The 16,802-nt window shown below is 48.7% G+C and overlaps 1 non-coding gene across 1 annotated transcript; it reads right to left on the reverse strand.

Moving 5' to 3' along the window:
- Positions 1-16,327: 16,327 nt before the first annotated feature.
- Positions 16,328-16,446, reverse strand: LOC138360955 (5S ribosomal RNA). Its single transcript, XR_011226723.1, has one exon. It is a non-coding gene; the product is annotated as a 5S ribosomal RNA (ribosomal RNA).
- Positions 16,447-16,802: the final 356 nt, after the last annotated feature.

Raw genomic sequence — 16,802 nt, forward strand, 5'->3', positions numbered from 1 at the left:
GTGATGATTCGCCTCTCCTTCAACGCCGGCTTCAACTTGCAATTGATGCCGTGTCGTCTTGGGCCACTGATCATGGCTTCAAGTTCTCTACTTCTAAGACTTGTGCTATGACATTTACGCGGAAACGGGTTGTTCTTCGTCCCTCTTTGTCACTTTATGGTCATCCCCTTGAATACAAAGATTCCGCGAAGCTTTTGGGGTTATTCCTTGACACTCGTTTGTCTTGGTCTCCCCATATCTCTTACCTCCGTGTTGAGTGCTCTAAGGCCCTTACCCTCCTTCGGGTCTTGTCCCATACTTCTTGGGGGGCAGATAGGCGCACTCTCCTTGCTTTACATTCCTCTCTCGTCCTGTCTAAGCTCGATTATGGTTGCCCTGCTTACTCGTCTGCTTCTCCTTCTACTCTTCGCCGTCTTGATGCTTTGCACCATACTGGGTTGCGCCTCAGTTCTGGTGCCTTTCGTTCGACTCCCGTCCTTAGCTTGTATGTTGACACTGGCTTCCTGTCTCTCCAGGACCGCCGTGATCGCTACTGTCTTCGCTATCTTGCGCGGTCCTTGCAACATCCTTCCTCTCGCCTCTGTCGTGCTTTAACTTTTACCCCTCCTGCGGTTCCTGTTCCTCTTCACCACCTCCCTCTTTCTGTCCGGTTATCTCGCCTGCAGGATTCTCTTTCCGTTCGTATTTCTGATGTTTCTCCTCGTGTTGTTCCTTCTTTGCACCCGTGGAGGGTCCCTCTTCCGCGGTTTTGTACATCCTTCATCCGTATCACTAAAGCTTTTACCCCTCCTACGGTTCTAAAACGCCTTTTCCTCGAGCACTTTTCTTCTCACTCCCGCTCCGTTTCTGTCTTCACCGATGGGTCTAAGTCAGCGGACGGTGTTGGCTACTCTGTTGTTTTTCCTGATCGCACTTATATGTGTCGCTTGCCTCCGGAGACTAGCATCTTTACAGCGGAACTTTATGCTATTCTCTATGCTCTTCGTCTCCTACTTTCTCGTTGTCAGTCTTCCTTGGTAGTTGTTGTTGAATCTCGTAGTGCCCTCATGGCTCTCGGGTCCTTTAATCCAGTTCATCCAGTGGTTGTCGAGATCCAGCATTGGCTGTTTCTCGTTCACAGTAAATTTAAGTCGGTTGAGTTTTGTTGGGTTCCCAGCCATATTGGTGTGTCTTTAAATGAGCGTGCGGATGCTGCCGCCAAGGAAGCTGTCCGCTCTTGTCCCATCTCTCGTAAGGGCATTCCGTATTCCGACTTTTACCCGGTTATCCATTCCTCAGTCCTTACCCGTTGGCAGGCTTCTTGGTTGTCTGTTACTGGTAACAAGCTACGTACTCTAAAATGTTGTGTTTCCTCGTGGCAGTCCTCCTTCCACCGTAACCGGCGGTGGGAAACAGCTCTGGCAAGGTTACGTATTGGCCATACTCGCTTAACCCATGGTCACTTGATGGAGCGCCGCCCTGCTCCTTATTGTCCTAGTTGCATTGTCCCTCTTACGGTCGTGCATGTCCTTCTTGAATGTCCTGACTTCCAGGACGAGCGTATGTCTTGCTTTCCGACCATCCCTCGCGGTCACCTGTCCCTCGATAGAATTCTTGGTGACTCGGATACTTTTGATATCATTCGCCTTATGCGTTTTTGTTCTCGTATTGGCATCTTTGGTGATATTTAGCGCCCTCTGATTATTTTGCGTCTTTGATGGTGCTACATAGCCTTCCCGGTTTGGTGCCTTCTTTTGATAATTACTTACTTACTTACTTCTTTATCTAACTCCCCCTCCCCGCTCAGCTCGTTAATGCCGTGTGGGGGCTTAGTGGGTGGCTGCCGGAGTGTGATGCTCCTTGGGACAGTCCTCTGTCCTTTTCTAGCCTTGTGCTCCTGCTGCCATCCTCTCCAATTCTGCTGGGCACCTTTTCCTTTTCCTTCTGTTTCGTTTTTCTCCCCCCTCTTCTCCTATCTGCTTGCCGTTTCCTGCCGACATTTTGCTTGTTCTGGTTCTTCCCTTGGACTACTTCTATTTTGACGCCCGGGTGCTTGAGGAGGCATACTCTTGCACCCGTAGAACTGTAGTACCCAACGTCGAGAGCGAGGGGAACCTTTTATTGTCAATCCCCCTTTCGTCACTGAACCCGATCTCGACGGACTGTCGGTTTCTTAAGGTGGCGTTTGTGGGGCGTATACTTACGACGCACCCCTAGGAGGCCCCGGCATGATCGGCAATAGCTTCTTGTTGGGTGTCATGCCTCTAATTGTGGCTCCATGGTGGGTGTGGGGGCACATTCGTGAATGAATTTTTCTTTTCGTAATGATGATGACCCCTGTTTCGGCTGTTTCTGATTTACCTTCTAAGGCTCGTGGGGTGGGCGACTAAGCCCCCGAGTCAGTCCGTGTTGGAAAACCGGGCTCTGTAGCCTCCGCTGCATTGGGCCCCGACCTTGCTTCTCCTTTGGCCTCTCTGACTCCTTCCCCTGGCTCCCCTCCCTCCTCTGTGGTTGGGTCGAGCCCCAAGCCCCCAGTGGTGACTACCTCGTCCCCTGGAGCGGCTCCTTCTCTCGTTGTAACTACTGCGCCTTTTAACCCCTCTCTCTCTGGGGGTTCTCACCGCCGTCTTCATCACAGCCGCCCTCGCTCGATTCCTTTCAGTTCTGCTACCTATCAAGCCTTGTTTGGTCTCGCTTCGTGGGCCAAATATTTTGATCTCCTCCCTCTTGATTCTGCGCCTCCTGACGATTTCTCCCTCCATCGACATCTCGTTGATTCCGTGGATGCCTCCATTACTTTCAACTCCACTCGTCTCGGTACACGTGTCATTGCTGCTCCTTCTCAGGATGCTGCTTCCCGCTTGGCTGCCTTATCCTGCCTTGGCGAGACCCCTGTTCGAGTCTCGAAGAACGATCAGTTGAATGCCAGTGTTGGCACTATTCTGCTCCTGCCCCATGTTGCGACCGGTGTTCGGGACCTGCGCGACAGCCACGACGATATTCGACATATCCTTGCTGCCCAGGGCCATTCTATTCTCCAGGTGGACACGTTTACTCGTCCCCCTCGTGGTAGTCGCCGTCAACCCCTCCGGGTTGTGAAGATTACCTTTGATGGTCGGACCCTTCCACCCTCTGTCATTCTTGCTGGTGCCAGGTGCTCTGTCCAGGAGTACATTCCTTCTCCTCGGCTCTGTAACAAGTGCTGGAGGTTTGGGCATGGTGCCCTCCGCTGCTCCGGGACTCTCTCTCTCTGTCCTTTGTGTGGTGGCGAAGGTCACTCTAAGTCGGAGTGCACTTCTCCCCAGGCTCGTTGCCTCAACTGCGGTGAGGCCCATCCTACCTTCTCCCGTGCGTGTGTCCATTACAAGCTTGAGGCAGCCGTCCTCAACTTGAAGCACCGGGAGCGTTTATCTTTTCCCGAGGCGAGACGCCAGGTTCGCCGGCTCCCGCCTTATGCTAATATCTCTTATGCTCGTGTGTTGCTCTCTTCCTCTCCTCGTCCTTCCCGCCTTCCTCAGACTCACAACCGTTTCCGGGCCTTGGACCCTGATACGCCCACTGCCCCCTCCTCTGTTCCTTTGGGTTCTCTCCAGAAGGATCCACCTCCTGGTCCTCTGTCTGGGGTTTCCCTTCTTTCTACCCGGTCTGTCGTGTCTCCTGTGTCTTCTTCCTCGTCTCCCTCCGTTCCTCCTTCCTATCCTTCCCCTCCGTCTCTTGACTCTCCCCGCCGCCTGTTGGTGCGTGCTGATGTCCATCGTTCTCCAAACGGCCGTCATGTGTGCTCTCGTTCAGCTTCTGTTGAGACGACAGAATCCGTTGCCCAGTACGTGGTTGCTGGGATACCTGTCTCTAAGTCAGAAGCGTAAACCTGGCTCCTCTCCTCTCCTTCCTCCTTACCGGCGGGTAAGAAGGTTTCGCTTTCTTCCTCGGCCCCTACTTCTGCCTCTCTCGCTCCTTCCCCTCCCATTTCGGTGGTTGCGCCCCCTCTTCCTGCTATGGAGATTTCTTTAGCCCCCGCTTCCCTCTCGGTTGCTGCCCTTGCTGAGGTGCGCTCCCCTCTTTCTACCCCACTCTTCCTGCTGCTGTCCTTGACTGCTCCTCTCCGTTGTCTCCTCCTCTTCCACTTCCTCCTCCTTCTCTTTCTCCGGAAATGATCTGTTCTCCCGTTTCCTTCCCTCCGTCTTTGCTCAGTTTACCCATGCCCCCTAACCCTGACTTTGCTCACCCTGATCCCGACCCTGATATTCTTTAACGTGCTCCGTTATTCTTTCGCCTTTGTTTCTTCCTTGTTCTCTGTTTTTGTCCTTTCTCTTCTCGTCGTTGTCCATTCTTCAATGGAACGTTCGAGGTTATTACGCCAATTTCCTCGAACTCCAACTTCTGATTTCGTGGTTTTCGCCCCTTTGTGTCTGTCTCCAGGAGCCGATGCTTGGTTCTCGTCCAGGTCGTTTTCGTGGCTACTCCTTTCTCTTCCCCCCCCCTCCCAGCCGTTGCTGGGGCTTCTAATTCTTCAGCTCTCTTGATTCGTGCTGATGTTCCCTTTGTTCCTTTACTTTTTCCTTCGCCTTTCCATTGTTCTGCTGCTCGTATCTTTGTGGGAAAATGGTACACAGTTTGTTCCATTTATCTCCCCCCGAGTGTCCCTCTTTCTCTTCCTGATTTGAAACACCTCCTAGACTCCTTGCCGGAGCCTGTGCTCCTGCTGGGTGACTTCAATTGTCATTCTCTTTGGGGTGACGTTCTGACGAATACCCGGGGTCGCCTTCTTGAGCCGTTTCTCCTCTCTTCTTCCCTGTCTGTTCTGAATTCTGGTGAGCCCCCTCATTTGGACTCTCGGACTCGCACCCTTTCTTGTCTTGATCTTTCTCTCTGCTCTTCTTCTCTTTACTTAGATTTCACGTGGCAGGTTCTTGATGACCTCCATGGAAGTGATCATTTCCCCATCCTTGTTTCCTTTTTCTCTTTTCGCACTTCCCCCTCTTTCCCTAGGTGGCAGTTTGCTAAGGCGGACTGGGCCCTATTTACCCTCAGTGCTGCTCTCTCTGACCTCTCCCTTCTGCCTCTCTCTCGCGCTCTCCTCCTTTTTCATGACACTGTCTTCACTGCTGCCCTCCGCTCTATTCCTCGCTCTTCCTCTCGGGGTCCACGGAAGTGCGTTCCCTGGTGGAATGCGGACTGTGCTCGGGCCTAGAAGAGGCACCGCCGTAGGCAGACGACCGATTCTTTTCTTTTCTTTCGGAAAGCGAGTGCGGTGGCCCATAGCGCCATCCGTATGGCTAAACGTGAATGTTGGGCATCTTATGTCTCAACAATTACGTCCGAAACTCCTCTGCCCCAGATCTGGAAGCGTATCCGCAAGATAGCGGGTAAGTTCGTTCCCGATATTTCACCGGTCCTACACCTCCATGATACTCTTTTGGCTGACCCGTTGCAGGTCACTTCCGTACTGGGTTCCCACTTTTCTTCTGTTAGCTCTGGTCTTCATCTTTCCGATCTTTCCTTCTTCGTAAACCTGTCCTTGAGTCTCGTTCTTTAGATTTCTGCACTCGTCTTCTGCTTCCCTATAATGATCCCTTCTCTGTCTCTGAACTTCGTTCTGCCCTGGCCCTCTGCGGTTCTACGGTGGCGGGCCCCGATTGTATTCATTATGAGATGCTTCGCCATCTCCCTCCGTGCACGTCTCAGTATTTACTGAGTCTGTATAACCTGATCTGGGAGTCGTCGTCAGTCCCTGAGGACTGGCTCGATGCCGTTGTCCTTCCTGTTCGCAAACCGGGGTCTTCCCCTAAGGCCTTTCGCCCTATTGCCCTCACAAGTTGTGTCTGCAAACTCTTTGAACGTATGGTTAACGTTCGTCTGATGTGGTTCCTGGAACACCATCACCTCCTCTCCCCTTCTCAATTTGGTTTCCGCAAGTGCTGCAGCACGACAGATGTCCTGGTGAACTTGGAGGTCTATATTCGTACTGCTTTTGTTGCGAAGACCTCCGTTGTTGCCGTCCTTTTTGACCTGGAAAAGGCTTACGACACCACTTGGCGGTATCATATTCTATCTCAACTTCATTCTTTTGGCCTTCGTGGTCATTTCCCTCTCTTTCTCCACAGCTTCCTCTTTCGTCGTTCCTTTCGGGTGCGCCTTGGTACTGCTCTCTCTCCCTCTTTTCAGCAATACGAATGTGTGCCCCAGGGTAGTGTTCTGAGCACTACTCTTTTTCTGGTTGCCCTCAATGGTCTTCTTTCCTCTCTTCCTTCAGGTGTCTTCTCCGCTCTCTGTCGATGATCTTACCCTTTGCTGTCAGGGTGATGATTCGCCTCTCCTTCAACGCCGGCTTCAACTTGCAATTGAAGCCGTGTCATCTTGGGCCACCGATCATAGCTTCAAGTTCTCTACTTCTAAGACTTGTGCCATGACTTTTACGCGGAAACGGGTCGTTCTTCGTCCCTTTTTGTCACTTTATGGTCATCCCCTTGAGTACAAAGATTCCGCGAAGCTTTTGGGGTTATTCCTTGACACTCGTTTGTCTTGGTCTCCCCATATCTCTTACCTCCGTTTTGAGTGCTCTAAGGCCCTTACCCTCCTTCGGGTCTTGTCCCATACATCTTGGGGGGCAGAGAGGCGCACTCTCCTTGCTTTACATTCCTCTCTCGTCCTGTCTAAGCTCGATTATGGTTGCCCTGGTTACTCGTCTGATTCTCCTACTCTTCGCCGTCTTGATGCTTTGCACCATACTGGGTTGCGCCTCAGTTCTGGTGCCTTTCGTTCGACTCCCGTCCTTAGCTTATATGTTGACACTGGCTTCCTGTCTCTCCAAGACCGCCGTGATCGCTACTGTCTTCGCTATCTTGCGCGGTCCTTACAACATCCGTCCTCTCGCCTCTGTCGTGCTTTAACTTTTACTCCTCCTGCGGTTCCTGTTCCTGTTCACCACCTCCCTCTTTCTGTCCGGTTATCTCGCCTACAGGACTCTTTCCGTTCGTATTTCTAATGTTTCTCCTCGTGTTCCTTCTTTGCCCCCGTGGAGAGTCCCTCTTCCGCGGTTTTGTACATCCTTAACCCGTATCACTAAAGCTTTTACCCCTCCTACGGTTCTAAAACGCCTTTTCCTTGAGCACTTTTCTTCTCACTCCCGCTCCGTTTCTGTCTTCACCGATGGGTCTAAGTCTGCGGACGGTGTTGGCTACTGTTGTTTTTCCTGATCGCACTTATATGTGTCGCTTACCTCCGGAGACTAGCATCTTTACAGCGGAGCTTTATGCTATTCTCTATGCTCTTCGTCTCCTGTTTTCTCGTTGTCAGTCTTCCTTTGTAGTTGTTGTTGACTCTCGTAGTGCCCTCATGGCTCTCGGGTCCGTTAATCCGGTTCATCCAGTGGTTGTCGAGATCCAGCATTGGCTGTTTCTTGTTCACAGTAAATTTAAGTCGGTTGAGTTTTGTTGGGTTCCCAGCCATATTGGTGTGTCTTTAAATGAGCGTGCGGATGCTGCCGCCAAGGAAGCTGTCCGCTCTTGTCCCATCTCTCGTAAAGGTATTCCATATTCCGACTTTTACCTGGTTATCCATTCCTCCGTCCTTACCCGTTGGCAGGCTTCTTGGTTGTCTGTTACTGGTAACAAACTACGTACTCTTTAATGTTGTGTTTCCTCGTGGCTGTCCTCCTTCCACCGTAACCGGCGGTGGGAAACAGCTCTGGCGAGGTTGCGTATTGGCCATACTCGCTTAACCCATGGTCACTTGATGGAGCGCCGCTCTGCTCCTTATTGTCGTAGTTGCATTGTCCCTCTTACGGTCGTGCATGTCCTTCTTGAATGTCCTGACTTCCAGGACGAGCGTGTGTCTTGCTTTCCGACCGCCCCTCGCGGTCACCTGTCCCTCGATAGAATTCTTGGTGACTCGGATACTTTTGATATCGTTCGCCTTATGCGTTTTTTGTTCTCGTATTGGCATCCTTGGTGATATTTAGCGCCCTCTGATTATTTTGCGTATTTGATGGTGCTACATAGCCTTCCCGGTTTGGTGCCTTCTTTTGATAATTACTTACTTACTTACGGTCGTGCATGTCCTTCTTGAATGTCCTGACTTCCAGGACGAGCGTGTGTCTTGCTTTCCGACCGCCCCTCGCTGTCACCTATCCCTCAATAGAATTCTTGGTGACTCGGATACTTTTGATATCGTTCGCCTTATGCGTTTTTGTTCTCGTATTGCATCCTTGGTGATATTTAGCGCCCTCTGATTATTTTGCGCATTTGATGGTGCTACATAGCCTTCCCGGTTTGGTGCCTTCTTTTGATAATTACTTACTTACTTACTTGATCGTCATTCGTGAAGCAGGCTAGCATAAGGGCTAGCAACGCCAATCCGTTTGATCTCTCATAGCATTGTATATATATTATATGTATGTATTCTTATGGTGATGGGAAATAATTACGGGATATTTTAAGTGTCTTTTTTTTAATATTACCTTTAAACATTACACTATATTTCCACCAAGATTAGGGTCCTCTGAACTTGAGTAGGATCACAGATTATAAAGAACCCGGTTATGAAGGGTTCGTAACATGTTAAGATTCCATTTCAATACTTCCAATTGCATTGATATATTGAATTTATATTGATTTTGAATTTTCATTTGTATTTAATTATTTTGTGACAGTTTTGGAATTGAGCTGTGTTGTTTACCACACCATTCATTTCGTGAGCATAGTTTATTTTTTATTTTTTAATTTCGTTGTTTTAACCATTCTTATTTTTCAGTGCTGGGAAAATCAGACCATTTGGGAGTGCATTGGATGAGCGAGTCGTGGATGGTGGGGAGGACGAGGGGAAATGGAATGGGGTAATGGTAGAAAGGACAAGGGAGTGGGGGAGGACAGAGGCATGGGAGATGGTGGGGAGGATGAGGGGACAGGGGGAGTAGGGAAGATAAGGGGATGGGGGAGCAGGGGATGGTGGGGAGGACGAGGAGGGTGGAATAGTGGGGAGGATGAGGGGACCAGGGAGGGGGTAAGGTTGGAGGATTGCAATAACGCATAGCCGGGGTACAGCTAGTACTTAAATAAGCTTAAATTATCTACATAAATAAAAATAGAAATTTTTGTTTGTTCAAAATTGCTAATCTCCAAAAGTTCTTCACCGATTGCTTTTAAATTTTTACACAATGTTCCGTTCGCATCCGAGCAGGATTTTTTTTATACATATTACATTGATGTCACGTCTGTGACTGAAAAGAACACTTTTTATTTTTTTAAACTGTTTTTTCATGTGAGAAATCTTCGAAACCACTTTACTGATTGCTTTGAAATTTTGATACGACGTTGCATTCGAATAGGTGCGTGTTTGTATATACCTACTATATACATGCCTTACCTGTGACCGGAGAAAGAATGCTGTTTTTGAAAAACATTGCCATCTGTTAGATGTAAGAGCAACACACGCTGTAATTTCCCAAAGTTCTTCACCGATTGCTTTGAAATTCTGACACAACGTTCCATTCTAATATGCGCATCTTTTTATATACCTACTATATAGATGTCACCACTGTGATAGTAAAAATATGCATTTTTAAAAAACCGCACCATCTGTTGCACATAATATCAACATGCACGCTATATTAAATGTCACGAATTCCATTTCAATGTTTCCGAGTGCATTGATAAATTTGATTTTCATAGATTTCGATTAATTTGTTGTTTTATTTAATTGTGACATTGTGTTGGAATCGCGTTGTATTGGTTACCATACCGTTCATTTCGTAAGTACATGTATAGATGCCACACCTGTGACAGGTAAAACTATGCTTCTCTTGGAAAACAGCATCATCTGTTGCATGTAAGAGCAACACACATGCTATACTAGATACGTTACAATTCAATATCAGTATTTCTGATTGCATTGATAAATTGAATTTTCATAGATTTTGATTTATTTTCATTTTGATTTAATCATTTTGTGTGAATTGCGTTGGAATTGAGCTGTGTTGTTTACCATACAGTTCATTTCTTGAGTATAGTTTATTTTTTTACTTTTTCTTTTCATATTTTCATTTCATTTTTAACTTTTTTATTATATTTCAGTGATGAAAACATTAGATCACTTGATGTTCCCAATTTTCTGATGGGTACATCAGACCATTTGGGAAGGCATCGGACAAGGGAGGGAGGGAATGGACAGGAAGGACGAGGGGACGGTGGAGTTTGGTATGCAGGGGACGAGTGAATGGAGAATGGTGGGGAGGACAAAGGGACAAGGGAGTGAGGCATTGTGGGAAGGAAGAGGGGATGGTGGAGTGGGGAATGGTGGGGAGGCAGACGTGATGGGTGAGGGGGCATTGGTGGGAAGGACTGGGGGACAGGGAAGGTTGCTGTGGCTCAGCAATGCACATGCGTTGCTGAGCCACAGCAACTCGTGGCCGGGTACTGCAGGCAGAGTAGAATATAAATAAAAAATGTAAATGTTCGTTTATTCAAAATCGCAAATCTCCGAAAGTTCTTCACCGACCTCTTTGAAATTTTCACACAACATTCAATGCGCATCCAAGGAGGTTTTTATAAACACACTATATAGCTGTCGCGTATGTCATGGGAAAAAAACTTTTTTTTTTAAACTGTCTTTCATGTAAGGGAAATCTTCGAAACCTCTTAACCGATTGCTTTAAAATTTTGACTCGCCCTTGCATTTGAATAGGTGCAAGTTTTTCTATACCTACTATGTACATGCCTCACCTGTGACAGGAAAAAAACTTTTTTTTTAAACTGTGCAATCTGTTGGACGTAAGAGCAACACATACTCTAATCTCTGAAAGTTCTTCACCGATTGCTTTGAAATTTTGACAACATTCCATTCGAATACATGCAAGTTTATATGTACATACTATATAGATGCAACACCTGTGACAGGTAAAAACATGTTTTTTTTTTTTTTAAAAAAACCATCTGTTACACGAAGAGCAATACTTGCTATGCAAAATATATTACAATTCCGTTTCAATGTTTCTGATTTCATTGACATATTGAATTTTCATAGATTTAGTTTTGTTTTCATTTTTATTTATTTTGTGTGACATTGCATTGAAACTGAGCTGTGTTGTTTACCATACAGTTCATTTCGTCAGATTAGTTTATTTATTTTCTCATTTTTTTATTTCCTTTTTTAACTGGTTTTCTTATATTTCAGTGATGGGAACATCAGATCATTTGATGTTCCCAATTTTCTGATGGGAACATCATATCATTTGGAAATGCTTCGGACGAGGGAGTGGGGAATGGTGGGGAGGATGAGGGGATGGAAGTGGGGAATGGTGGGGGACGACGATGGGACAGAGAAGGGGGTAATGGTGAGGGGGATGAGGGAACAGGGCAGTTGGGGATGGTGGGGACGAGGGGACAGTGGAGTGGAGAATGGTGAGGAGGACAAGTAGACTGGGGAGTGGTGGATGGTGGGGAGGATAAGGGGACAGGAGGGGGGAATGGTAGGGAGGACGAGAGGACAGGAGAGTGGGAGATGGTGGGGAGGACGAGGAGATGGTGGAATGGGGAATGGTAGGGAGGACAAAGGGACGGAGGGGGGGCATTGGTGGGAGGACAAGGGACGGGGAAGTGGGAATGGTTGGGAGGATGTGGGGATGGAGGAATGAGGAATGGTTTGGAGGACGAGGGGATGGGGTAGGGGAATGGTTGGGAGGACTGGGAGACGGAAGGTTGCTGTGGCTCAGCAACGCACATGCGTTGCTGAGCCAGCAAGGCATAGCCAGGTACAGCTAGTTTGGTAATAAATTAACTAACTTTATTAACTTTGTTAATTTAAAGATTTTTCATGATTAAATAAGCGTTTATAATTTGATAAGAAGCGTTTATAACTTTGTTAAAATTTATGTAAGTACGAGAGTTGTCTTGAAGCTCCTTGTTGTTATTAGAGTATCAGTTGTAGAGACTTTAGTTTCTTATTGTTTACAGTGACCTGTTTTATGTCCCAGTAAACTGGCGTTGTTTTAACTAGCCTTTTTCACTTTACCGTAGACACATATTGAAACATGGCCAGGCTATGGTTGGCCAGCAATGCTGTGGATCATGAGGTCATGACATATGTAAAATGGACATTTTATTGTCTTTCCTACTGGTCTCCTAAATGAGGCAAATGCAATGTTTGCAACTTTGACTAAAACTCCCACAAGGAACTTACAACAATGAGATATGAATAATAGAATTCAATCTTTTTTGATGTGATACAAAACATGCTACAGGGGTCAGCCTGTACATCATAGAGACACTCATCTTTACAAGGCTACTGAACACCACAAATGATAGTGGAAGTGCTGATATTCAAAATAAGTCATAAACGTGGTGATTGTCCCTGTATATAAATCACCAAGTTCAAATCCTTAGCTGTTTAAAGATATATTTACAAAAATAGAATACTGCTTAGAAAATCTCTCAACCTTGCTCCAAACATCTTCTGGCTTGGTAACTTCAGCTTACAACACCTAAAATGGAAAAATGTAGCAAATAGTTATAACAGAGAAAATTTCAGGAAGTAGGTTAAGTGAACAGTCATACACAGATGATCTCTTGCAGATGTGTGACAGATTTGCCTTAAACTCTTGCAGATGTGTGACAGATTTGCCTTAAACCAGCAATAGAAGAACTATGAAAGATAACACCTTAGATCTTATTTTTACAAACAATGATGAACTATTAGAGACATAATAATTACAAATATATGTTAATCAAATCACAACCTAATTTAAGTTCAGATAAGCATGTGCAATAGACTTGTGCAGCCAGGCTCAAATCCAAGAGGAGGAAAATTCAGCAAATTCAATTTCAATAAAAAACCAAGATTGAATGTAATGAAACGCCATGTTCTGGGTGAGTCCCGGAGGCTCTCCGGAGCTATCCAGACTGATGTGGATATGTATAACTTTCTGGCATCAGTCAATGTGAATGGAGTTCTCGACCACGGCCAGAACCTGGCTCTCTCAGAGAGCATGTAGAGCAATGGCCTATAGAAACCCAGTGTCGTTGGGAGCATTCTATGTATGCCATTGACCGGGTCTGGTACCCAGAAAAGTAGGATCCTCAAAACAAACCCATATTCTGGTGATAAATTGCTACCGAAAGCCAAATGAATGGACAGAACTCCACAAACGAAAGTAACAAACGAGCATGACGTCATGATGCCGCCACGCCGTTGTCTGCAACCCCCCCCCCCCATCCCCAGGAGGGGAATAGGGGAGCCCCAGACCCTCGCGCTGGCGATCCACCCACCAGTTTGTAGGCTGGATGTTAAAACTCGTGAAAACACTGACGACCCGAGGGAAGGAGGGATGCTGGGGAGCCTCCGGGACTTGCCCAGAAAATGGCGTTTCAATATGTTCAATGCTCGTTTTCTGGGGGGAGCCCCGTCGGCTCATCGGAGCTACCTCACCAAATTTAAGGAAAAGAGGGAAGGACCTGGGAAGCAGAAGTCACTCGCCCAAAGACAAAAAAGATATCTGGCAAAACCAAAGAACTGTGCAGACGACGCAGGAGACCCGAACCCTGTAATAGGAAGGAGGGAAGGGAACCCCTGCCAACCCAAAGCACGGCCACAACCAGAGAGACCAAAACGCATAGACAACGCAACGCAGAGAGCCGCAACCAAACAACACATGAGGCACCACGGCCTGACCAACCAAGCATCAACCACCCAAGGACCCCTCCGGAAAGCAGCAGACTCATACAAGGTCAGAAAAGGAGACGACTGCAACCGAACAAACCTACGACCAGGCCCAAAAGACCAGAAACCCTGCGCTAGAGGAGAGCATGAAGCTCCCCAACCTGACTCCCAGAGGCCAATGTCAACAGGAAAAGACCCGAAGAAAAAAAAACCCGAACCGAAGGGGCCACTACAAACCAAGGTAAAGAGAGAAAAAGAGAGCACCCCTACCAAAGACCAGGACGGCTCGGGCGGCGCATGAGCAAGGCGGAGGTGAAACTATGCAAAAGACAGCAGATGAAATGGAGCAGACGGAACATCAATACCGAACACAAGCATGAGCAGCTCCGCCAGCGCTGTATGATACGAGGCAACAGTATTCAGCATAAGATGACGGTCCGGAAACAACCATGAAAGGAAGGACAAAACAACCCTATAAGAGACCGAAGGACACCTATGCAATGATAGGAAAAAAAAGGACCGCTAGGAACTTCATTCTGTCGTCGAGACGAAGCATGCAGGTGGGAGCCTAATAACCAAGCAACCAGCTCTCCATACAAATGGTGATAAACACGAGTCAGAAACTCCAGACACGAAGACTTGAGGAGAATAACAAACCAGCCTCGTAATGGGCTGGACCTATCCGCTGAAAGAAGCAGAGCTGCAGGAAGACCCTCGGGTTTAGACGCTGGGCAAGCAGCGCCTGAAACAGACTGGGCCAGCTACCAAGAAGCCAGAACAACAACTCTCCCCCGGTAAGTCTCCAAGCATTCCAGGACCCAGAGCAACCAAGCAGAACCGGAGGGAAGAGGAACAGGAAACCCCCACCTTGCCCCGTCCTTCCCGAAGGCATCGACTTCGACGGCCTTGCAGTCGGGGAAGGGCTCCACGAATACCTTGAGATGCTACGACTGTGCCAACGCGAAGAAGTCCACCTCCGGAGGCCCGAACGTCTGGCAGAGCCAACAGGAGGAGTCAGTGCCGACTGTTCACTCCGTGGAAGGGAACGAAGTGGGACTGGCCATCTGCCAGGACAATGATCACCACTCAAACGTGAACTGCCAGGACACCCAAATCCCGAAAATTCAGCAGACGAGTCATCCAAAGCGACCAGCTTCAAGCCAAGGACCGCATCAAACCCTCCGCAGTACAGGGAAGGAACCACTGTGGAACAGTCTGACTGGAGCCGGATCGTCGATCCGCGAGCGACCCGAATCCTCCGGACCGACATCAACACAGCAGCAAACTCTCGCGCCATGCAGTGAGCCCGACAGAAGGACAGACTCCATCGCCCCTGGCCGGTCAGGTGAGCACTGGTCACAAGGCTCCCAGCCAAGGGACGACGCGTCCATGAATAAACCGAGCGAGGACTTGGGTAGGCACCAAGGAACTGAACCCCGGAACCCAAAGAGGAAGACGGCAACTCAGAAACCAACACAAAGCCCCCGGAGGCCGAACGCAGCAGCCACGAGAGAGGCAGAAGGGACTTTCCCGCTGGAACCCAAACAGTCGACAAAGCCACACCCGACCCAGCAGGTAGACCATCATGGCAAAAATCAGGCTCCTGCACAAATCCTCGAGAAATCGCCGTGTGTATATCTCTCTCAGGAGCCCTCAGAAACGACAAAGGTGGGAACGTAGGCGAAACAGAGCCGCGGGAGGAAGAGACAAGGAAGCAGTCCGAGTGTCCCACACAAGACCCAGCTAAGACCGAACCCGAGAGGGAGCCAGATGGGACTTCCTCCAGTTCACAACGAACCCGAATCCAGCGAACCGGGAAAGAACCAAAACCCTGCCGAGCAGACACGCAGACTGGCCAGAACCAGCCAGAACCTGAACACCTAACAGATGCAAGCAGACCACCACGACCATAAGTAAGGCATGTGAAAACGCAAGGCGCCAGGTACAAACCGAATGGAAGACAAAGAAAACGGTAACCCCTACGCCCAACAATGAAAACCTAGCCAGACCCAGAACTGAGGATGAATTGGGATGTGCCAAGATGCGTCTGCACGGTCCAAGGACTCCATCCAAGTGTCCGGCTCCAACCGAACACGGACCTGTGGCAGTGTAACCATCTGAAGGAGGGGCAAAACCCATGAACTAGAAAGTTCATTCAGTCCGTGCAGTCCCATGTCGGGACCGAAACAGGCGAGAAGCCACCGGGAAAACGAGGTCTCATTGACCACGCCCAAACGAACCACTATGACAAAACCCAAACAGAGCACAGGAGAAGAAGCCCGCAAAAGAACCGACGCACCTGTGAGTACCCGAATGGCACGCATGACGATCCCCCCCACCAAACAGAACAGAAGGCACGAATCCGGCACCACTGGCCCACTATGACGGAAGAACTCCGAGCCCTGGCAAGACCCTTTTGTGAAAGCCCCCTCCACGAGCTCCGGAGGTCATCTTGAGATAATTTCGGGGCTTTTTAGTGTCCCCGCAGCCCGGTCCTCGACCTGGCCTCCACCCCCCCAAAGCAGCCCATGACAGCTGACTAACACCCAGGAATCTATTTTACTGCTAGGTAACAGGGGCATAGGGTGAAAGAAACTCTGCCCAGTGTTTCTCGCCAGCGCTTGGGATCGAACCAGGACCACAGGAACACAAGTCCAGCGTGCTGTCCGCTCGGCCGACCGGCTCCCATAAACATTATTGCCAACAGCATTTGGTGTTCCCAGCCGGTCACCCATCCAAGTACTAACCAAACCCAACGTTGCTTAACTTCGCTGATCGGACGAGAAGCGGTGTTCTCAACGTGGTATGGCCGTTGACCAGAGGACTAATAAGTCTGACATAGGACGGCAACGAGATGAAGCTGCCCGCAGACACTGCTCAACCACAGACTGCAAACAACAACGACCAAAATAACCGATGCACCTGTGAGTACCCGAACGGCACGCATGGCAATCCCCCCGCCAAACAGAACAGAAGGCACGAATCCGGCACCACTGGCCCATCATGACGGAAGAACTCCGAACTCGGGCATGACCCTTCCATGAAAGCCCCCCTCCACGAGCCCCCTGGAAGACTAACAAGTCCGACATAGGACGGCAACGAGACGAAGCTGCCCGCAGACACTTAACAACCACAGACTCTGCAAACAGCAACGGCCAAAAAAGGCGAAAAAA

This window comes from Procambarus clarkii, unplaced genomic scaffold, assembly GCF_040958095.1.
Source record: "Procambarus clarkii isolate CNS0578487 unplaced genomic scaffold, FALCON_Pclarkii_2.0 HiC_scaffold_134, whole genome shotgun sequence".
NCBI lineage: Eukaryota > Metazoa > Arthropoda > Malacostraca > Decapoda > Cambaridae > Procambarus > Procambarus clarkii.